Raw genomic sequence first — 25,135 nt, forward strand, 5'->3', positions numbered from 1 at the left:
TGAGTGGGGCGTGGACAGCACCTGCTTTATAAGGCCTCTTCTCAGGTTAAGCAGATGCTGCTGAATCTTTGTTGGTTAGTCAGTTCCTGAAAGTTAGCCAGTACTGTGTAGCTTTGTATTTGTTGTTGCTTACTGCAAATAGGCCTGGGGATTTGGTACTACACTCTGCCAATCCAGACCTAGCAGTAAGACTGGAGTCAGTCGTTTAGCTTGCTGGGGTTCTTTTACTACTCTGTGAACTTAGCAAGTTTGCGGCTGTATTCTAAGACTTGCCTGCCTAAATCCTGTCTCACTGTGCAAGGTGTCAGGTGTCAGTTTAGTGGCAGTAAGCTGAACCTGTGCACTGCAAGTGAGAATTAGGATTGTGGAGACTCTCCTTGTGTCTATCATTCCATCTCTGACCAAGGAGTTTACTGCCACACCCGTTGGTAACCCTTTAGGGTTTTGCTGTTGCCCTTAGCAACAGCATTTCGGGTTCTCTACGTATTAAAACACAACATCTTGCTTTTCCCATCTGAGCATTACTAATACTAGGGAGACACCCAGTTCCTTAGCCTCTGGGCTTCTCTGTTCACTTTGTGTGTATTTTGTTACCCTATCACCTTCTGTGTACGTAATGTCATATTCCCCAGTCTGTCTGTGAGTTCATTTGTTTTGCATACCTATCCGTTCAGACACCAGTACATTCCTGCAGGCACTGGTGTGCATAACAGTTCAAACACCAGTACATTCCTGCAGGCACTGGAGTGCATAACAGTTCTGACACCAGTACATTCCTGCAGGCACTGGTGTGCATAACATATTCAGCAGCCTAATACTCCTGTTGAAATTGTGGGAATATGGAGCATACCCCTCAAAATAAGTTGCAACAGGTGGTCGATCAGGTGCAGGTCCTGACTCGACAATTTAATGATTTGTCCATTAAAATGCACACCTCCCAGGCCGCTGGCGGAGCTCCCGCAGCAGCAGCACCTTCAGGGGTTAAGGAGCCGAAAGTAAATCTCCCGGATCGTTTTTCTGGAGATCGCTCGCAGTTCTTTTGTTTCAAGGAGAGCTGCAAGCTATACTTCCGGCTTAGGCCTCAGTCTTCTGGGTCGGAGATTCAGCGGGTGGGCATAGTGATTTCCTTGCTACAAGGAGACCCACAGGTCTGGGCAAATGGGTTGCAGCCTGACTGTCCGTCGCTTAAAAGTGTTGATGCTTTTTTTACGGCACTGGGCATGTTGTATGATGACCCTGACAAGACGGCCTCAGCCGAGGCTCAGATTTCGATCCTTAAGCAAGGGCGAAGGCCAGTTGAGGTTTACTGTACGGAGTTTCGGAGGTTGGCCCATGATACCCAGTGGAATGACCCAGCCCTGAGACACCAGTACCGAAGAGGTCTTTCTAACCAGATAAAGGACCAACTGGTACAATATCCCTTGCCTGATAGCTTGGATCAGCTCATGCAGTTATCCATCCGGGTGGATAGACGGCTGAGAGAGCGTAGGCTTGAAAGGGAGACTGAGGTTTTCTTCTTTCCCAAGGGAACCTCAGACTCTGAGGAATTTTCCGAGGAGCCTATGCAGATTGGGGCTACCCGCCTCTCCTCGCGTGAGAAGACGCGGAGGAGACAGCAGGGGTTGTGTTTGTACTGTGGGAATAAAGGTCATGTGGTAGTATCATGCCCAGAAAAGCCGGAAAACTTCAGGGCCTGAGGGTGATGGGAAATATCCTGTCAGGCCAGAAGTCAGAATTTCCCAAGAAGACTTTTATCATTCCGGTGACCTTGAAGATCCTCGGTCAAACTGTCAAGACTGAGGCCTTTGTGGACAGTGGGGCCGACGGGGTTTTTATGGACCGCCAATTTGCCCTGAAACACTCTGTTCCCTTAGTACCCTTGGCATCGGAAATTGAGATTTGTGGGTTAAACGGGGAACCATTATCCCAAGGTAAAATTACCTCTTGCACTAGCCAGATTTCTTTGTTTATTGGAGCCACACACTCTGAAAAATTGTCCTTTTATGTGACTGTCTGTACTTTTGCCCCATTGGTGTTGGGGTTACCCTGGTTAAGGGCCCACAATCCTCAATTTGACTGGGTCTCTGGGGAGATTCTTAGTTGGGGTACTGATTGTTTCAGGAGTTGCTTGAGCCTTCCAGTCAGGCTCTCGCAGCTAAGTTTGCCAGGATTGCCAGGGTGCTATGCAGATTTTGCGGACGTGTTCTCCAAAAAAGTTGCAGAGGTACTACCTCCCCATCGCCCCTATGACTGTGCCATTGATTTGTTGCCAAATGCTAAGCTTCCCAAGAGCAGGTTGTACTCCCTGTCACGTCCTGAGACTCAGGCTATGGCAGAGTACATTCAGGAGAACTTGGCTAAGGGATTTATCAGACCTTCACAGTCTCCAGTTGGGTCGGGGTTCTTCTTCGTGGGTAAAATGGACGGTTCGTTGCGACCCTGCATCGACTTCAGGGAATTGAACCGTATCACGATTAAAAACTCATACCCACTGCCTCTCATTTCGGTCTTGTTTGACCAGCTTCGTACTGCCACCATTTTTTCTAAGATTGACCTACGCGGTGCGTACAATCTAATCCGAATAAGAGAGGGGGATGAATGGAAGACTGCCTTTAATACCCACTCAGGGCATTATGAATATTTGGTGATGCCTTTTGGGCTCTGTAATGCCCCGGCAGTCTTCCAGGATTTCATGAATGATGTGCTCAGGGAATATTTGGATAGATTCTTAGTTGTATACTTAGATGACATCCTAATCTTCTCCCATTCCCTGGAGGAACATCGGAAGCATATACGCTTAGTCCTCCAGAAACTCAGAGACCACCGGCTTGGGGCGAAGCTGGAGAAGTGCGAATTTGAAGTTCAGCAAATCGCATTTCTAGGATATATTATCTCCCCAGAAGGTTTCCAAATGGAGGGTTCCAAGGTACAGGCAGTCCTGGATTGGGTGCAGCCCACTAGTTTGAAGGCGCTTCAGCGTTTCCTGGGCTTTGCGAATTTTTATAGACGATTTATCGCTGGATTTTCGTCTATAGTGGCGCCCTTGGTGGCACTCACTAAGAAAGGGGCGGATGTTGCTCACTGGTCTTGTGAGGCTAAAGCGGCTTTTGCCCGTCTCAAAAGGGCATTTGTATCGGCCAAGGTGCTGCGACACCCAGATCCAGAGCGTCCTTTTGTGGTGGAGGTGGATGCCTCTGAGATGGGTATTGGGGCAGTGCTTTCTCAGATGGGAGTGTCTGATAATCGCCTTCATCCCTGTGCTTACTTTTCCCGTAAATTTTCGCCTGCCGAGATGAATTATGACGTGGGTAACCGGGAATTGTTGGCTATTAAGGATGCACTCGAGGAGTGGAGACACTGGCTTGAGGGGGCTAAGTTTGTGGTCTCAATTCTCACCGACCATAAGAATCTGGCATATTTAGAGTCAGCGAAGCGTCTCAATGCCAGGCAGGCACGATGGGCTTTGTTTTTTGCTCGCTTTAATTTTTTGATAACATATCGCCCTGGGTCAAAAAACATCAAGGCTGATGCGCTCTCGCGGAGTTTTGCTCCAATCCAGGAGACCACCGAGGAGCCGTTGCCCATTGTGTCCCCATCATGTATTAAAGTGGGCATTACCCAGGACCTCTTATCATTAGTCCTTAGAGCACAGGAGCAGGCTCCTCCAGACCTTCCGGTAGGTCTTTTGTTTGTGCCTCCTAGGTTAAGACAGCGAGTGTTCCTGGAATTCCATGCCAAGAAGTCGGCAGGTCACCCGGGTATTGCCAGAACTCGGGAGTTGCTATCTAGGGCGGTGTGGTGGCCCTCGGTGGCTAAGGATGTGGATCAGTGGGTTCGGGCATGTGACATCTGTGCCCAAAATAAGACTCCTAGAGGGGTTCCTGTTGGCCCATTACATCCACTCTCTATCCCATCTAATGTTATGCACACCAGTGCCTGCAGGAAAGTACTAGTGTCAGAACTGTTATGCACTCCAGTGTCTGCAGGAATGTACTGGTGTTTGAACTGTTATGCAAAACAAATGGACTCACAGACAAACTGGGGAATATGACATAACGTACACAGAAGGTGATAGGGTAACAAAATACACACACAGTGAACAGAGAAGCCCAGAGGCTAAGGAACTGGGTATCTCCCTTGTATTAGAACTGCTCAGATGTAAAAAGCAAGATGTTGTGTTTTAATACGTAGAGAACCCGAAATGCTGTTGCTAAGGGCAACAGCAAAACCCTAAAGGGTTACCAACGGGTGTGGCAGTAAACTCCTTGGTCAGAGATGGAATGATAGACACAAGGAGAGCCTCCACAATCCTGATTCTCTCTTGCAGTGCACAGGTTTAAGCTTACTGCCACTAAACTGACCCCTGACACCTAGCACAGTGAGACAGGATTAGACAGGCAAGTGTTAGAATACAGCCGCAAACTTGCTAAGTTCACAGAGTAATAACAGAACCCCAGCAAGCTAAACGACTGACTCCAGTCTTACTGCTAGGTCTGGATTGGCAGAGTGTAATACCAAATCCCCAGGCCTATTTGCAGTAAGCAACAAACAAATACAAAGCTACACAGTACTGGCTAACTTTCATGAACTGACTAACCAACAGAGATTCAGCAGCATCTGCTTACCCTGAAAAGAGGCCTTATAAAGCAGGTGCTGTCCACGCCCCACTCAGACCTCATAGACTGTGAGCACAAAAACCAGCACCGGATCACCTGCCGTGCACAGAGCCTATAACCACTGCACAGCAAAAGACCCGAACCGGAGTATCAGCTGCGCTCAGGTTACTCCACTAGCACTTGTCTCCCGGTTGCCATGACGACGTGGCAGCACAGGGCAGGAGACCCTAACAGTACCCCCCCTCTGACGAGGGGTCAAAGAACCCCTACCACCGGGTTTATCGGGGAACTGCGAGAAGAAAGAGCGTATCAGTCTGGGGGCATGAAGATCACAACTGCGCACCCACGACCGCTCCTCCGGGCCATACCCCTTCCAGTGCACCAAAAATGACAGCCGACCCCGAACCACCTTGGAGTCAAGAATCCTTTCAACAACAAACTCCCTCTGGCCACGTATCAGAAGAGGGGAAGGTCTTCCACTGGAAGAAGGATTACTAATCGCCCGTTTTAAAAGGGAACAATGAAATGTTTTATTGATACCCAAAGAACGGGGCAGATCTAACTGAAATGCCACCGGATTGATAACCCTGGTGATCTTATAAGGGCCGATGAACCGGGGCCCTAACTTATGAGATGGCTGTCTCAACTTCAAATTCTTGGTAGACAACCAGACGAAGTCTCCTAATTTGAAGCTGCAGGGTCTTTTCCGCTTATCAAAAACCCTTTTGGTCACTAATGACACAGATACAAGGGCTTTCATCACTTTCCGCCAAATACCTCTAAGGACCGAAACCACAGAGGAACCACCAGGCGTGGAGTCCAGGGGGTCAAAAGAATTGGCCTTAGGATGATGCCCATACACACAAAGGAAGGGAGAGATCCCTGTAGCAGAGTGAGCCGCGTTGTTATAGGCAAACTCCGCCATGGACAGATGAGCAACCCAGTCAGTCTGACACTTGGAGACATAACACCTGAGGAACTGCTCCAAGGACTGGTTCACCCTTTCAGTCTGCCCATTAGACTGCGGATGGTAGCCTGACGACAAGCTGACAGAAATCTGGAGATCGGAACAAAATGCCCTCCAGAATTTGGCCACAAACTGGGATCCGCGGTCAGAGACCACATCAAGTGGCAACCCGTGGAGACGCACAACATGCAGCATAAATAATTCAGACAGGCGTCTGGCTGATGGCAGCCCAACCAGTGGAACGAAGTGCGCCATCTTCGAAAACCTGTCAACGATAACCCAGATGGCTGTCATCCCCGAGGATTTGGGCAAGTCCACCACAAAATCCATTGAAATGTGGGTCCATGGCTTAGATGGGATAGAGAGTGGATGTAATGGGCCAACAGGAACCCCTCTAGGAGTCTTATTTCGGGCACAGATGTCACATGCCCGAACCCACTGATCCACATCCTTAGCCACCGAGGGCCACCACACCGCCCTAGATAGCAACTCCCGAGTTCTGGCAATACCCGGGTGACCTGCCGACTTCTTGGCATGGAATTCCAGGAACACTCGCTGTCTTAACCTAGGAGGCACAAACAAAAGACCTACCGGAAGGTCTGGAGGAGCCTGCTCCTGTGCTCTAAGGACTAATGATAAGAGGTCCTGGGTAATGCCCACTTTAATACATGATGGGGAAACAATGGGCAACGGCTCCTCGGTGGTCTCCTGGATTGGAGCAAAACTCCGCGAGAGCGCATCAGCCTTGATGTTTTTTGACCCAGGGCGATATGTTATCAAAAAATTAAAGCGAGCAAAAAACAAAGCCCATCGTGCCTGCCTGGCATTGAGACGCTTCGCTGACTCTAAATATGCCAGATTCTTATGGTCAGTGAGAATTGAGACCACAAACTTAGCCCCCTCAAGCCAGTGTCTCCACTCCTCGAGTGCATCCTTAATAGCCAACAATTCCCGGTTACCCACGTCATAATTCATCTCGGCAGGCGAAAATTTACGGGAAAAGTAAGCACAGGGATGAAGGCGATTATCAGACACTCCCATCTGAGAAAGCACTGCCCCAATACCCATCTCAGAGGCATCCACCTCCACCACAAAAGGACGCTCTGGATCTGGGTGTCGCAGCACCTTGGCCGAAACAAATGCCCTTTTGAGACGGGCAAAAGCCGCTTTAGCCTCACAAGACCAGTGAGCAACATCCGCCCCTTTCTTAGTGAGTGCCACCAAGGGCGCCACTATAGACGAAAATCCAGCGATAAATCGTCTATAAAAATTCGCAAAGCCCAGGAAACGCTGAAGCGCCTTCAAACTAGTGGGCTGCACCCAATCCAGGACTGCCTGTACCTTGGAACCCTCCATTTGGAAACCTTCTGGGGAGATAATATATCCTAGAAATGCGATTTGCTGAACTTCAAATTCGCACTTCTCCAGCTTCGCCCCAAGCCGGTGGTCTCTGAGTTTCTGGAGGACTAAGCGTACATGCTTCCGATGTTCCTCCAGGGAATGGGAGAAGATTAGGATGTCATCTAAGTATACAACTAAGAATCTATCCAAATATTCCCTGAGCACATCATTCATGAAATCCTGGAAGACTGCCGGGGCATTACAGAGCCCAAAAGGCATCACCAAATATTCATAATGCCCTGAGTGGGTATTAAAGGCAGTCTTCCATTCATCCCCCTCTCTTATTCGGATTAGATTGTACGCACCGCGTAGGTCAATCTTAGAAAAAATGGTGGCAGTACGAAGCTGGTCAAACAAGACCGAAATGAGAGGCAGTGGGTATGAGTTTTTAATCGTGATACGGTTCAATTCCCTGAAGTCGATGCAGGGTCGCAACGAACCGTCCTTTTTACCCACGAAGAAGAACCCCGACCCAACTGGAGACTGTGAAGGTCTGATAAATCCCTTAGCCAAGTTCTCCTGAATGTACTCTGCCATAGCCTGAGTCTCAGGACGTGACAGGGAGTACAACCTGCTCTTGGGAAGCTTAGCATTTGGCAACAAATCAATGGCACTGTCATAGGGGCGATGGGGAGGTAGTACCTCTGCAACTTTTTTGGAGAACACGTCCGCAAAATCTGCATAACACCCTGGCAATCCTGGCAAACTTAGCTGCGAGAGCCTGACTGGAAGGCTCAAGCAACTCCTGAAACAATCAGTACCCCAACTAAGAATCTCCCCAGAGACCCAGTCAAATTGAGGATTGTGGGCCCTTAACCAGGGTAACCCCAACACCAATGGGGCAAAAGTACAGACAGTCACATAAAAGGACAATTTTTCAGAGTGTGTGGCTCCAATAAACAAAGAAATCTGGCTAGTGCAAGAGGTAATTTTACCTTGGGATAATGGTTCCCCGTTTAACCCACAAATCTCAATTTCCGATGCCAAGGGTACTAAGGGAACAGAGTGTTTTAGGGCGAATTGGTGGTCCATAAAAACCCCGTCGACCCCACTGTCCACAAAGGCCTCAGTCTTGGCAGTTTGACCGAGGATCTTCAAGGTCACCGGAATGATAAAAGTCTTCTTGGGAAATTCTGACTTCTGGCCTGACAGGATATTTCCAATCACCCTCAGGCCCTGAAGTTTTCCGGCTTTTCTGGGCATGATACTACCACATGACCTTTATTCCCACAGTACAAACACAACCCCTGCTGTCTCCTCCGCGTCTTCTCACGCGAGGAGAGGCGGGTAGCCCCAATCTGCATAGGCTCCTCAGAAAATTCCTCAGAGTCTGAGGTTCCCTTGGGAAGGAAGGAAATCTCAGTCTCCCTTTCAAGCCTACGCTCTCTCAGCCGTCTATCCACCCGGATGGATAACTGCATGAGCTGATCCAAGCTATCAGGCAAGGGATATTGTACCAGTTGGTCCTTTATCTGGTTAGAAAGACCTCTTCGGTACTGGTGTCTCAGGGCTGGGTCATTCCACTGGGTATCATGGGCCAACCTCCGAAACTCCGTACAGTAAACCTCAACTGGCCTTCGCCCTTGCTTAAGGATCGAAATCTGAGCCTCGGCTGAGGCCGTCTTGTCAGGGTCATCATACAACATGCCCAGTGCCGTAAAAAAACATCAACACTTTTAAGCGACGGACAGTCAGGCTGCAACCCATATGCCCAGACCTGTGGGTCTACTTGTAGCAAGGAAATCACTATGCCCACCCGCTGAATCTCCGACCCAGAAGACTGAGGCCTAAGCCGGAAGTATAGCTTGCAGCTCTCCTTGAAACAAAAGAACTGCGAGCGATCTCCAGAAAAACGATCCGGGAGATTTACTTTCGGCTCCTTAACCCCTGCAGGTGCTGCTGCTGCGGGAGCTCCGCCAGCAGCCTGGGAGGTGTGCATTTTAATGGACAAATCATTAAATTGCCGAGTCAGGACCTGCACCTGATCGACCACCTGTTGCAACGTATTTTGAGGGGTATGCTCCATATTCCCACAAAATTTCAACAGGAGTATTAGGCTGCTGAATATGTTATGCACACCAGTGCCTGCAGGAAAGTACTAGTGTCAGAACTGTTATGCACTCCAGTGTCTGCAGGAATGTACTGGTGTTTGAACTGTTATGCAAAACAAATGGACTCACAGACAAACTGGGGAATATGACATAACGTACACAGAAGGTGATAGGGTAACAAAATACACACACAGTGAACAGAGAAGCCCAGAGGCTAAGGAACTGGGTATCTCCCTTGTATTAGAACTGCTCAGATGTAAAAAGCAAGATGTTGTGTTTTAATACGTAGAGAACCCGAAATGCTGTTGCTAAGGGCAACAGCAAAACCCTAAAGGGTTACCAACGGGTGTGGCAGTAAACTCCTTGGTCAGAGATGGAATGATAGACACAAGGAGAGCCTCCACAATCCTGATTCTCACTTGCAGTGCACAGGTTTAAGCTTACTGCCACTAAACTGACCCCTGACACCTAGCACAGTGAGACAGGATTAGACAGGCAAGTGTTAGAATACAGCCGCAAACTTGCTAAGTTCACAGAGTAATAACAGAACCCCAGCAAGCTAAACGACTGACTCCAGTCTTACTGCTAGGTCTGGATTGGCAGAGTGTAATACCAAATCCCCAGGCCTATTTGCAGTAAGCAACAAACAAATACAAAGCTACACAGTACTGGCTAACTTTCATGAACTGACTAACCAACAGAGATTCAGCAGCATCTGCTTACCCTGAAAAGAGGCCTTATAAAGCAGGTGCTGTCCACGCCCCACTCAGACCTCACAGACTGTGAGCACAAAAACCAGCACCGGATCCCCTGCCGTGCACAGAGCCTATAACCACTGCACAGCAAAAGACCCGAACCGGAGTATCAGCTGCGCTCAGGTTACTCCACTAGCACTTGTCTCCCGGTTGCCATGACGACGTGGCAGCACAGGGCAGGAGACCCTAACATCTAAGCCATGGACCCACATTTCAATGGATTTTGTGGTGGACTTGCCCAAATCCTCGGGGATGACAGCCATCTGGGTTGTCGTTGACAGGTTTTCGAAGATGGCGCACTTTGTTCCACTGGTTGGGCTGCCATCGGCCAGACGCCTGTCTGAATTATTTATGCTGCATGTTGTGCGTCTCCACGGGTTGCCACTTGATGTGGTCTCTGACCGCGGATCCCAGTTTGTGGCCAAATTCTGGAGGGCATTTTGTTCCGATCTCCAGATTTCTGTCAGCTTGTCGTCAGGCTACCATCCGCAGTCTAATGGGCAGACTGAAAGGGTGAACCAGTCCTTGGAGCAGTTCCTCAGGTGTTATGTCTCCAAGTGTCAGACTGACTGGGTTGCTCATCTGTCCATGGCGGAGTTTGCCTATAACAACGCGGCTCACTCTGCTACAGGGATCTCTCCCTTCCTTTGTGTGTATGGGCATCATCCTAAGGCCAATTCTTTTGACCCCCTGGACTCCACGCCTGGTGGTTCCTCTGTGGTTTCGGTCCTTAGAGGTATTTGGCGGAAAGTGAAGAAAGCCCTTGTGTCTGTGTCATTAGTGACCAAAAGGGTTTTTGATAAGCGGAAAAGACCCTGCAGCTTCAAATTAGGAGACTTCGTCTGGTTGTCTACCAAGAATTTGAAGTTGAGACAGCCATCTCATAAGTTAGGCCCCCGGTTCATCGGCCCTTATAAGATCACCAGGGTTATCAATCCGGTGGCATTTCAGTTAGATCTGCCCCGTTCTTTGGGTATCAATAAAACATTTCATTGTTCCCTTTTAAAACGGGCGATTAGTAATCCTTCTTCCAGTGGAAGACCTTCCCCTCTTCTGATACGTGGCCAGAGGGAGTTTGTTGTTGAAAGGATTCTTGACTCCAAGATGGTTCGGGGTCGGCTGTCATTTTTGGTGCACTGGAAGGGGTATGGCCCGGAGGAGCGGTCGTGGGTGCGCAGTTGTGATCTTCATGCCCACAGACTGATACGCTCTTTCTTCTCGCAGTTCCCCGATAAACCCGGTGGTAGGGGTTCTTTGACCCCTCGTCAGAGGGGGGGTACTGTTAGGGTCTCCTGCCCTGTGCTGCCACGTCGTCATGGCAACCGGGAGACAAGTGCTAGCGGAGTAACCTGAGCGCAGCTGATACTCCGGTTCGGGTCTTTTGCTGTGCAGTGGTTACAGGCTCTGTGCACGGCAGGGGATCCGGTGCTGGTTTTTGTGCTCACAGTCTGTGAGGTCTGAGTGGGGCGTGGACAGCACCTGCTTTATAAGGCCTCTTCTCAGGTTAAGCAGATGCTGCTGAATCTTTGTTGGTTAGTCAGTTCCTGAAAGTTAGCCAGTACTGTGTAGCTTTGTATTTGTTGTTGCTTACTGCAAATAGGCCTGGGGATTTGGTACTACACTCTGCCAATCCAGACCTAGCAGTAAGACTGGAGTCAGTCGTTTAGCTTGCTGGGATTCTTTTACTACTCTGTGAACTTAGCAAGTTTGCGGCTGTATTCTAAGACTTGCCTGCCTTTATCCTGTCTCACTGTGCAAGGTGTCAGGTGTCAGTTTAGTGGCAGTAAGCTGAACCTGTGCACTGCAAGTGAGAATTAGGATTGTGGAGACTCTCCTTGTGTCTATCATTCCATCTCTGACCAAGGAGTTTACTGCCACACCCGTTGGTAACCCTTTAGGGTTTTGCTGTTGCCCTTAGCAACAGCATTTCGGGTTCTCTACGTATTAAAACACAACATCTTGCTTTTCCCATCTGAGCATTACTAATACTAGGGAGACACCCAGTTCCTTAGCCTCTGGGCTTCTCTGTTCACTTTGTGTGTATTTTGTTACCCTATCACCTTCTGTGTACGTTATGTCATATTCCCCAGTCTGTCTGTGAGTTCATTTGTTTTGCATACCTATCCGTTCAGACACCAGTACATTCCTGCAGGCACTGGTGTGCATAACAGTTCAAACACCAGTACATTCCTGCAGGCACTGGAGTGCATAACAGTTCTGACACCAGTACATTCCTGCAGGCACTGGTGTGCATAACACATATCAGGAGCCTGATAAAGGTTTTTAGGGAACAGGGATACCCAGAGGGAGTTATTAAAAAAGCTTATGATTAAGTTAATGGAATAGAAAGACAATATTGCATTTGTCAAAACCGAAACAAAATAAAGGCCCAAGTAGAGATATGAGATCGATCAGCTTCGTAACACAGTTCAATGGCTACGCCAAAGAAATTAAAAACATACACCTATTATAGGATGACTTTTTAAAAACTTAGATCAATCCACGAGATGTTATTTTTAGAAAATCTGAAAACCTGAAATCTAGACTTGTCCAAATACATTTTAAAAGGTTCAAAGAACCTGTTATTGAGAATACTGTTGATTCTAATTGGCTACCAAAGAAACCATCAGATTACCACAGATGTAGAAACATGAGATGCTGTATGTGCAGCATATCATCAAGAAAAACAACAGAGTTTGTCTTCTTTACCACAGGAGAGATTCCAGATTAAAGATTTTCTGAACTGCCAATCCTCATGTCATCTACATGTTAATCTGTAAGTGCAGGAAACAATATATAGGTCGTACAACACACACATTCCATCTTAGATATATGGAACATAGAAGGAATATACTTAGTGGTAATAAAACTCATCCCCTTTCCAATCATGTCACAATGTGTCAAAATCATTATATGAATAACATCACGGCAATAGCCATTGAACAAGTGAAAACCACCGCTAGAGGAGGTGATAGATTTGGAAGATTCTGCAGACGTGAAGCATTCTGGATATAGAAAAAGGGGCTCATTGACACCGAATGGACTAAATGATGTAATTGAGTTGAACAATGTTTACATTTTGTCAAATGTATCATTTATTGGGTACTTATGTCGAAGTCTCTATATTGGGTCCTTGATGTATAGGGTCATCTTTTGATGAGTGGTCAGTATGTGGATACCATCCCCCCGCAGGCAGGTTAATACCAGAGGACCCTTTGGATTGTGAATGTTTGCGGAGGATGGAGATCCACCTATTATTTATAACAAGACTCCAAGTACTAGAAAAGAAGTTATGAGAAATGTATTTAAACACTGGTTTGTAGTGTAGATAGTAGTTTGGTAATAAGTAATACATTACGTATACAAAAATGTTGGATTATAATGGTTTATTACAATGCTCTCCCTATAAAGAGAAAAAGTAGAACATTCCTGTATATAGTCTCTTTTTCTTCCTCTCAAGTGTAGAATCCGGGTGTAAGTGAATATATTTATATACCTCTAATAAGATGATATATATAGTGCATATTATTGGACACTTATTACCATATGTGAATAGTCTTTATATTATAGACAATATATTAAAGTGATATTTTATATTCTTTTGTTGTAATGACCTCTCTTGAATAGAGAGATGTAGTGAATTCCTCTCTAGATTCCCTCTATATACTAGTGGATTAGCCCTCCTCACTGTGTCTATTATTATTATTATTATTATTATTATTATTATTATTATTATTATTATTATTATATATACATATGTGTATATGCTTAAATGTATACATATATATGCATATGGGTGTGCAAAGAGGGATCTGACACACTTATTTATGTGTTTTGCATTTATTTAGCTATTGTAATATATATATGATTTTTGTAATATAGCCTCTATATGGACATAGTTATTTTTAAAGTATTCAAGATATATGTAGTGTTTTTTTTTAAATTTACAATGAATAATAGATACTACTTTCAGTGATAACTGTCCTCAGTGAAGACATGGGTCCTTCTAATTAGATTTTCTGTCTTTGTGTTTTATTGTGCAGCAATATATGATATATAGCACATATATATATATATATATATATATATATATATATATACATACACACACATGAAGAAAAGGGCGGCACTCAGAGGCTTTGAAGTAATACCAAGTGTATTTCACAAATAGACCGACGTTTCGGGGCTAGATTACCCCTTTGTCAAGGTGAACAAAAGTGAAATGTGTGACTGGCATACCTTAAATAGTAAAAAATCCAGCTCTGTGTCTCACGCCCGTCCGCGTTGCTTCCTGGTTGGTTTCCGTCTTCTTTGTGATTACATCATTGGAGTCGTGCCCGGTTTCCATAGCAACCACGGACGCCTAGCGGCTGGGCTGCGGCGCTACGTGAAAAACAAAAGAGAAGTGATTGCTAAATTACAGCACCCAATCACCGCTATGGAAAAAGAAGAGAACAATGCTTGTGGTCTCTGTAATCTCGGCTGTAAATAAAGGGCAGCTTACTGTTAGGGCAAGGATAGCCAAACTAGCTACTATATTTATTACTGACATGGGGGCTCCCTTAGAAAAAATGTAACATAAGGCATACAGCAAAACTCAAAGTGGAGAAAAGGTTACTTTAAGCATGCTGGCTGCAGCCAGAGATTAAAAACCCTAAGAAAACATCCATTGGATGCAGAAGGGCTAGTAACCAAGATTTCACTGGTTGCTCAGTGGCGAGACATTTCGCATCAGCAGGTCATACTTTGAAGGATTTACGTCATTGTATTATTGACCATATCCCTAAGCATGTTAGAGGAGGAGACAGGGATGGCAGACTTTTGCAGTTGGAGGCCCGATGGATTTTTGTTTTGGGGACTACTAGTCCTAATGGCCTCAACGAGAAATTAAGCTTCAATATCTTTAAATAGTCCTATTTTCTTAATTTTCTGCTACTGTTTATTGTCTGACTCTCCATACTCTGATAGCATCCTTATGTAGGTCTCTGAAATCTTGGTTACTAGCCCTTCTGCATCCAATGGATGTTTTCTTAGGGTTTTTAATCTCTGGCTGCATTCCCCCACTGTTCTTCAGCCAGCATGCTTAAAGTAACCTTTTCTCCACTTTGAGCTTTGCTGTATGCCTTATGTTAAATTTTTTCTAAGGGAGCCCCCATGTCAGTAATAAATATAGTAGCTAGTTTGGCTATCCTTGCCCTAACAGTAAGCTGCCCTTTATTTACAGCCGAGATTACAGAGACCACAAGCATTGTTCTCTTCTTTTTCCATAGCGGTGATTGGGTGCTATAATTTAGCAATCACTTCTCTAGGCGTCTGTGGTTGCTATGGCAACCGGGAGCGACTCCAATGATGTCATCACAAAGAAGACGGAAACCAAGCAGGAAGCAATGCGGCCGGGCGGGCGTGAGACACGGAGCGGGATTTTTTACTATTTAAGGTATGTCAGTCACACATTTCACTTTTGTTCACCTTGACAAAGGGGTAATCTAGCCCCGAAACGTCGGTCTATTTGTGAAATACACTTGGTATTACTTCAAAGCCTCTGAGTGCCGCCCTTTTCTTCATGCAGGTTTGGATTTTTATGGAGGGCACCGGAGCAGGTATTGAGTGCAGGAGGGAGTGCCGGTCCGTTTGGAACATATATATATATATATATATATATATATATATATATATATTTCTGAGGGTGCTAATATTAGTCGGAATCAGAAATATTAAAGAACAATATAAAATATGTAAAATGTATTCACAATTTCCACATAACAGACATAATCAAAACTTTATCCACACAGGGAATAGTTCTAATTTAATCAAGCAGAATTTTCTTGCCAAATAGTTGTTCAAAAAAGGTGATGTATGTATCAAGAAGGCACAGAACCCAATGCGTTTCGTCCCAAAGTACTTCCTCAGGGGTAAGTTTCTAGATGATAAATAAAACAATAAACATGTATAAAATACCAGTTCTTTAACAATAGTCCAAAATCCTACACAACTCTTGTGAAGCTACTATACACAATAACATTCACTAACAGCCAGTTGATGAGTTATCATAGAGTTAATTTTCAGAAATCTATTGAATATACAAAAGAGAAGAGAGCAGGTATACATACCACATTTGTTTTTCCATATAAACAAATAAAAGAATACACATTTTGTTCGTAAAAATTATCCTTTATAGGGATTATTTAGATGTGTTAGCCAACAATTGTGTTGGACCTAAAGAGAAAAAGAAAAACGGACCATTATAACGGTCATACTGTCGTATCAAGTTGATAGGTACCCATAGGGGTGGTTATACATACCAAAGTGCAAAAGATCACAAGGAACACTACTGGACTTGTGATAGTCCTACTGGATGGTATAGTGGTATTCATCAATACAATAAGGCAATGATGTGTAGAAATTCATACATCAATTTTATGGCTCTGTTGTTAGATAATAAGATCCAATATAAAAAAATAAATAAGATTTTAAACCTACCGGTAAATCATTTTCTCGTAGTCCGTAGAGGATGCTGGGGACTCCGTAAGGACCATGGGGATAGACGGGCTTCGCAGGAGACATGGGCACTTTAAGAAAGACTTTAGATTTGGTGTGCACTGGCTCCTCCCTCTATGCCCCTCCTCCAGACCTCAGTTAGAGAAACTGTGCCCAGAGGAAAGGATCTTTGTTAATCCAAGGGCAAGATTCATACCATCCACACCAATCACACCGTATAACTTGTGATATACTATCCAGTTAACAGTATGAAAACGACATAGCATCAGTTCAAGACCGATGAGATTATAACATAACCCTTATTTGAGCAATAACTATATACAAGTCTTGCAGAAGTAGTCCGCACTTGGGACGGGCGCCCAGCATTCTCTACAGACTACGAGAAAAAGATTTACCGGTAGGTTTAAAATCTTATTTTCTCTTACGTCCTAGAGGATGCTGGGGACTCCGTAAGGACCATGGGGATTATACCAAAGCTCCCAAATGGGCGGGAGAGTGCGGATGACTCTGCAGCACCGATAGAGCAAACAGGAGGTCCTCCTCAGCCAGGGTATCAAACTTATAGAACTTTGCAAAGGAGTTTGAACCCTACAAAGTAGTAGCTCGGCACAGCTGTAGCGCCTAGACCCCTCTGGCAGCCGCCCAAGAAGAGCCCACCTTCCTAGTGGAATGGGCCTTGACCGATTTAGGTAACGGCAAGCCCACCGTAGAATGCGCCTGCTGGATCGTGTTACAGATCCAGCGAGCAATAGTCTACTTTGAAGCAGGAGCACCAATCTTGTTGGTTGCATACATGACAAACAGTGCTTCTGTTTTTCTGACTGTAGCCGATCTGGCCACGTAAATTTTCAAAGCCCTGACCACATCAAGGGACTCGGGATCCTCCAAGTCACGCGTAGCCACAGGCACCACAATAGTTCATATGAAAGGATGAAACCACTTTTGGCAGGAATTGAGGACGGGTCCGCAATTCCACTCTATCCATATGGAAAACCAGATAGGGGCTTTTATGTAGTGATAAGCGTGATAAAGCCGCTAATTCCGACACTCGCCTAGCCGAAGCCAAGGCTAATAACATGACCACCTTCCAAGTGAGATTTTTCAACTCCACCGTTTTAAGTGGTTCAAACCAGTATGACTTAATGAAACTTAACACCACGTTAAGGTCCCAAGGCGTCACCGGAGGTACAAAGGAGGCTGAATATGCAGTACTCCCTTCACAAAAGTTTTAACTTCAGGTAGAGAGGCCAATTCCTTTTGAAAGAAAATGGATAAGGTCGAAATCTGAACCTTAATAGATCCTAATTTTAGGCCGAAATTCACTCCAGTTTGCAGGAAGTGAAGGAAACGGCCCAGATGGAATTCTTCCATAGGAGCATTCCTGGCCTCACACCAAGAAACATATTTTCACCATATACGGTGATAATGTTTAGATGTCATGTCCTTCCTAGCCTTTATTAGCGTAGGAATGACCTCATCCGGAATACCCTTATCCGCTAGGATCCGGCGTTCAACCGCCATGCCGTCCAACGCAGCCGCGGTAAGTCTTGGAATAGACAGGGCCCCTGTTGCAACAGGTCCTGTCTTAGAGGAAGAGGCCACGGATTTTCTGTGAGCATTTCCTGCAGATCCGGATACCAGGTCCTTCGTGGCCAATCTGGAACAATGAGGATTGTTCTCACTCCTCTTTTTCTTACTATTCTCAACACCTTGGGTATGAGAGGAAGAGGGGGAAATACATAGACCGACTGGAACACCCACGGTGTCACAATGGCATCTACAGCTACTGCCTGAGGGTCTCTTGACCTGGTGCAATACCTCTGTAGCTTCTTGTTGAGGCGGGACGCCATCATGTCTATCTGTGGCAGTTCCCACTGACTTGCAATCTGTGCGAAGACTTCCTAAAGAAGTCCTCTCTTGGATGCAGGTCATGTTTGCTGAGGAAGTCTGCTTCTCAGTTGTCCACTCCCGGAATGAACTGCTGAAAAAAGCTTACATGATTTTCCGCCCAGCGGAGAATCCTGGTGGCTTCTGCCAATTCCACTCTGCTCTTTGTGCCGCCTTGGCGGTTTACATGAGCCACTGCGGTGATGTTGTCTGACTGGATCAGAACCGGTAGGTCGCGAAGCAATGTTTCCGCTTGCCGAAGGGTGTTGTATATGGCCCTCAGCTCCAGGATGTTGATTTGAATACAAGTTTTTTTGACTTGACCCAAAGACCTTGGAAGTTTCTTCCCTGTGTGACTGCTCCCCCACCTCGGAGGCTCGCGTCCGTGGCTACCAGAATCCAGTCCTGGATGGCGAACCTGCGACCCTGCAGAAGGTGAGCACTCTGCAGCCACCACAGGAGACAGGGTGATTAACTGATGCATCTGTAGATGTGATCCGGACCACTTGTCCCATAGATCCCATTGGAAAGTCCTCGCATGTAACCTGCCGAAGGGAATGGCCCCGTAAGATGCCACCATATTTCCCAGGACCCAAGTGCAGTGATGCACTGACACCTGTTTTGGCTTTAATAGGTTTTTTTACCAGAGTCATTAGTTCCTGGGCCTTCTCTATCGGAAGATAAACCCATTTCTGGTCCGTATTCAGAATCATACCCAAGAAAGGTAGACGAGTCATAGGAACCAACTGTGACTTCGGGATATTGAGAATCCAGCCGAGTTGCTGTGACAACCTTAGCGAAAGTGACACGCTGTTCAACAACTGCTCTTTTGATCTCGCCCTTATTAGGAGATCGTCCAAGTATGGAATAATTGTGACTCCTTGCTTGCGTAGGAGCACCATCATTTCCGCCAATTACCCTGAAATTGGTAATGACAATACTGTACCATAATTCTCAGGTACGCCTGATGGGGTGGATAAATGGGAACATGAAGGTATGCAGCCTTTATGTCTAGATACACCATAAAATCCCCCCCTTCCAGGCTTGCCATGATCGCTCTGAGCGATTCCACCTTGAATTTGAACCTTTTCATGTATAGGTTCAGAGATTTTAATTTTAAAATAGGTCTGACCGAACCGTCCGGTTTCGGGACTACAGCCAAGGTTGAGTAATATCCCCTTCCTTGTTGAAGGAGGGGAACCTTGAGCACCACCTGTTGGAGATACAATGTGTGAATTGTATTTAATATTATCTCCCTTTCTGGGGGAGAAGCCGGTAGGGTCGATAAAGAAAACCGGCGAGGCGGCACCTCTTCGAATTCCAACTTGTAACCCTGAGAAACAATTTCTATTGCCCAGGGATCCACCTGTGAGTGAACTCAGATGTGGCTGAAGAGTCGAAGACGTGCTCCCACTGGGGCGGACTCCCTTAGCGGAGCCCCAGCGTCATGCGGTGGATTTAGTAGAGGCCGGGGAGGACTTCTGTTCCTGGGAACTAGCTGTGCCCTGCGCCCTTACCTCTGGTAAGAAAGGACGCTCCTCGTACTTTCTTGTTTTTCTGCGACCGAAAGGACTGCATTTGATAATGTCGTGCTTTCTTAGGCTGTGAGGGAATATAAGGCAAAAGATCAGATTTACCAGCTATAGCTATGGAGACCAGGTCCGAGAGCCCTTCTCCACGGGTGTGGTTCGTTTTATCGACAGTATCTAGGTCGACAATGTTTAGGTCAACCACTATAGGTCGACAGTCACTAGGTCGACATGGATGGAAGGTCGACAGGGTTTCTAGGTCGACATGTGCTAGGTCGACAGGTCTAAAGGTCGACATGAGGAATTTTTATTTTTTTGGTGTCGTTTTCTTCGTAGAGTGACCGGGATCCCAAATTAGTGCACCGCGTCCCCTCGCATGGCTCGCTTTGCTCGCCATGCTTCGGGCATGGTGCCTTCGCTTCGCTCGGCACACTTTACCGTTCCAATCGTAGTCCACGTGGATCGTTAAGTATGAAAAAAAAAATTTTTTTTTTTTTAAAACTCATGTCGACCTTTAGACCTGTCAACCTAGCACATGTCGACCTAGAAACCCTGTCGACCTTCCATCCATGTCGATCTAGTGACTATCGACCTATAGTGGTCGACTTAAACATTGTCGACCTAGACACTGTCGATCTTCAGACCGGATCCCCTTCTCCACACAATTCATCACCCTTGTAAGGTAAAACCTCCATATGCCTCTTTTAGTCGGCATCACCTGTCCATTGCATGTTCCACAGGACACGTCTAGCAGAAATCGACATAGCGTTGACTCTAGAACCCAGTAGACCAATGTCTCTTTGAGCATGTCTTATATATAAGACAGCATCTTTTATATATCCTAGGGTCAATAACATGGTATCCTTATCTAGGGTTTCAATCTCCGCTGATAAGGTATCTGTCCACGCTGCTACAGCGCTATAAACCCATGCCGACAAAATCGCCGGTCTGAGTAGTGTACCAGAATGTGTGTAAATGGACTTCAAAGTACTTTTCTGCATGCTATCTGCAGGATCCCTGAGGGTAGCTGTATCTTGGTATTTGTCAGCGCTACCTTTTGGGTAAACGTGTCAATGCCTTGTCCACCCTAGGGGAGGATTCCCATCGTATCCTGGCCCTACGCCATGAGAATTCTTTTGGGAAATTGCAGTTTCTTGTCTGGAGATTCCTCTCTTTTTCACACAATTCATTTGGTTCATGAGAGGGGGGAAATGTTATCTCAGCTTTCTTCCCCTTAAACATGTGTACCCTCGTGTCAGGGACAGATGGGTCATCAGTGATATGCAAAACATCTTTTATTACAATAATCATATATTGAATACTTTTCTGACAGTTTTGGCTGTAACTTTGCATCATCGTAGTCGACACTAGAGTCAGACTCCGTGTCGGTATCAGTGTCTATTATTTTGGATAGTGGGCGTTTTGAGACTCTGAAGGTCCCTGCGACATAGGGACAGACATGGGTAGATTCCCTGTCTGTTCTCTAATCTTTTGTGCAATAAAATTACCTCAGCACTTAATTCCACATATCCAGTCAGGAGTCGGCGTTGTCGACGGAGACACCACACACACACATTTGCTCCATCTCCTCCTTAGAAGGGCCTTTTACCTCAGACATGTCGACACACACGTACCGACACACCACACACTCAGGGAATCCTCTTATCTGAAGACAGTTCCCCAACAAGGCCCTTTGGAGAGACAGAGAGAGAGTATGCCAGCACACACCCAGCACTAATACCCAGGAAAAAACACACAATGTATTTACCCAGTAGCGCTGTAATACTATTATTTGCTGCCAATTATGTGCCCCCCCCTCTTCTCTGAAACCCCCTTTCACCATGGATAAGCAGGGGAGAGTCCGGGGAGCTTCCTCTCAGCTGTGCTGTGGAGAAAATGGCGCTGGTGAGTGCTGAGGGAGAAGCCCCGCCCCCTTGGCGGCAGGTTTCTGTCCCGCTTAAATATAATAAAAACTGGCGGGGGCTCTTTATATATACAGTGCCTAGCTGTATATATATCTCTTTTGCCAGAAATGAGGTTTATATTGCTGCCCAGGGCGCCCCCCCCTGCGCCCTGCACCCTTACAGTGATTGCCGTGTGTGAGGTGTGTGGGAGCAATGGCGCACAGCTGCACTGCTGTGCGTTACCTCAGTGAAGATCATGAAGTCTTCTGCCGCCTCTGAAGTCTTCTTTTCTTCTCATACTCACCCGGCTTCTATCTTCCGGCTCTGTGAGGAGGACGGCGGCGCGGCTCCGGGACGAACTCTAGGGTGAGACCTGTGTTCTGACTCCCTCTGGAGCTAATGAGCCTTGAAACTCACAGAAGTAGGTCAGCTTCTCTCCCCTCAGTCCCTCGATGCAGGGAGTCTGTTGCCAGCAGGCTCCCTGAAAATAAAAAACCTAACAAATATACTTTCTGTCAGAAAGCTCCGGAGAGCTCTCTGAAAAGCACCCAGTCTCCACTGGGCACAGTATCAAACTGAGGTCTGGAGGAGGGGCATAGAGGGAGAAGCCAGTGCACACCAGATCTAAAGTCTTTCTTAAAGTGCCCATGTCTCCTGCGGAGCCAGTCTATCCCCATGGTCCTTACGGAGTCCCCAGCATGCTCTAGGACGTAAGAGAAATGGGGTTTAAAGTAGAGATGAGCGCCGGAAATTTTTCGGGTTTTGTGTTTTGGTTTTGAGTTCGGTTCCGCGGCCGTGTTTTGGGTTCGACCGCGTTTTGGCAAAACCTCACCGAATTTTTTTTGTCGGATTCGGGTGTGTTTTGGATTCGGGTGTTTTTTTCAAAAAACACTAAAAAACAGCTTAAATCATAGAATTTGGGGGTCATTTTGATCCCAAAGTATTATTAACCTCAAAAACCATAATTTACACTCATTTTCAGTCTATTCTGAATACCTCACACCTCACAATATTATTTTTAGTCCTAAAATTTGCACCTAGGTCGCTGGATGACTAAGCTAAGCGACCCTAGTGGCCGACACAAACACCGGGCCCATCTAGGAGTGTCACTGCAGTGTCACGCAGGATGTCCCTTCCAAAAAACCCTCCCCAAACAGCACATGACGCAAAGAAAAAAAGAGGCGCAATGAGGTAGCTGTGTGAGTAAGATAAGCGACCCTAGTGGCCGACACAAACACCGGGCCCATCTAGGAGTGGCACTGCAGTGTCACGCAGGTTGGCCCTTCCAAAAATCCCTCCCCAAACAGCACATGACGCAAAGAAAAATTAAAGAAAAAAGAGGTGCAAGATGGAATTGTCCTTGGGCCCTCCCACCCACCCTTATGTTGTATAAACAGGACATGCACACTTTAACCAACCCATCATTTCAGTGACAGGGTCTGCCACACGACTGTGACTGAAATGACGGGTTGGTTTGGACCCCCACCAAAAAAGAAGCAATTAATCTCTCCTTGCACAAACTGGCTCTACAGAGGCAAGATGTCCACCTCATCATCATCCTCCGATATATCACCGTGTACATCCCCCTCCTCACAGATTATCAATTCGTCCCCACTGGAATCCACCATCTCAGCTCCCTGTGTACTTTGTGGAGGCAATTGCTGCTGGTCAATGTCTCCACGGAGGAATTGATTATAATTCATTTTAATGAACATCATCTTCTCCACATTTTCTGGATGTAACCTCGTACGCCGATTGCTGACAAGGTGAGCGGCGGCACTAAACACTCTTTCGGAGTACACACTTGTGGGAGGGCAACTTAGGTAGAATAAAGCCAGTTTGTGCAAGGGCCTCCAAATTGCCTCTTTTTCCTGCCAGTATAAGTACGGACTGTGTGACATGCCTACTTGGATGCGGTCACTCATATAATCCTCCACCATTCTTTCAATGGTGAGAGAATCATATGCAGTGACAGTAGACGACATGTCCGTAATCGTTGTCAGGTCCTTCAGTCCGGACCAGATGTCAGCATCAGCAGTCGCTCCAGACTGCCCTGCATCACCGCCAGCGGGTGGGCTCGGAATTCTGAGCCTTTTCCTCGCACCCCCAGTTGCGGGAGAATGTGAAGGAGGAGATGTTGACAGGTCGCGTTCCGCTTGACTTGACAATTTTCTCACCAGCAGGTCTTTCAACCCCAGCAGACTTGTGTCTGCCGGAAAGAGAGATCCAAGGTAGGCTTTAAATCTAGGATCGAGCACGGTGGCCAAAATGTAGTGCTCTGATTTCAACAGATTGACCACCCGTGAATCCTTGTTAAGCGAATTAAGGGCTCCATCCACAAGTCCCACATGCCTAGCGGAATCGCTCCGTGTTAGCTCCTCCTTCAATGTCTCCAGCTTCTTCTGCAAAAGCCTGATGAGGGGAATGACCTGACTCAGGCTGGCAGTGTCTGACCTTGCACAACGTTGAAATCATTCTCCACTGCACTTGAGACAGGTGCATTCCACCTCCTATATCGTGCTCAATTGTATAGGCTTGAATGGCCTTTTGCTGCTCCTCCAACCTCTGAAGCATATAGAGGGTTGAATTCCACCTCATTACCACTTCTTGCTTCAGATGATGGCAGGGCAGGTTCAGTAGTTTTTGGTGGTGCTCCAGTTTTCTGTACGTGGTGCCTGTACGCCAAAAGTGTCCCGCAATTCTTCTGGCCACCGACAGCATCTCTTGCACGCCCCTGTCGTTTTTTAAAAAATTCTGCACCACCAAATTCAAGGTATGTGCAAAACATGGGACGTGCTGGAATTTGCCCATATTTAATGCACACACAATATTGCTGGCGTTGTCCGATGCCACAAATCCACAGGAGAGTCCAATTGGGGTAAGCCATTCCGCGATGATCTTCCTCAGTTGCCGTAAGAGGTTTTCAGCTGTGTGCGTATTCTGGAAACCGGTGATACAAAGCGTAGCCTGCCTAGGAAAGAGTTGTCGTTTGCGAGATGCTGCTACTGGTGCCGCCGTTGCTGTTCTTGCGGCGGGAGTCCATACATCTACCCAGTGGGCTGTCACAGTCATATAGTCCTGACCCTGCCCTGCTCCACTTGTCCACATGTCCGTGGTTAAGTGGACATTGGGTACAGCTGCATTTTTTAGGACACTGGTGACTCTTTTTCTGAGGTCTGTGTACATTTTCGGTATCGCCTGCCTAGAGAAATGGAACCTAGATGGTATTTGGTACCGGGGACACAGTACCTCCAACAAGTCTCTAGTTGGCTCTGCAGTAATGATGGATACTGGAACCACGTTTCTCACCACCCAGGATGCCAAGGCCTCAGTTATCCGCTTTGCAGCAGGATGACTGCTGTGATATTTCATCTTCCTCGCTAAGGACTGTTGGACAGTCAATTGCTTACTGGAAGTAGTACAAGTGGTCTTCCGACTTCCCCTCTGGGATGACCATCGACTCCCAGCAGCAACAACAGCAGCGCCAGCAGCAGTAGGCGTTACACGCAAGGATGCATCGGAGGAAT

The sequence above is a fragment of the Pseudophryne corroboree genome, chromosome 4, assembly GCF_028390025.1.
Source record: "Pseudophryne corroboree isolate aPseCor3 chromosome 4, aPseCor3.hap2, whole genome shotgun sequence".
Classification (NCBI taxonomy): domain Eukaryota; kingdom Metazoa; phylum Chordata; class Amphibia; order Anura; family Myobatrachidae; genus Pseudophryne; species Pseudophryne corroboree.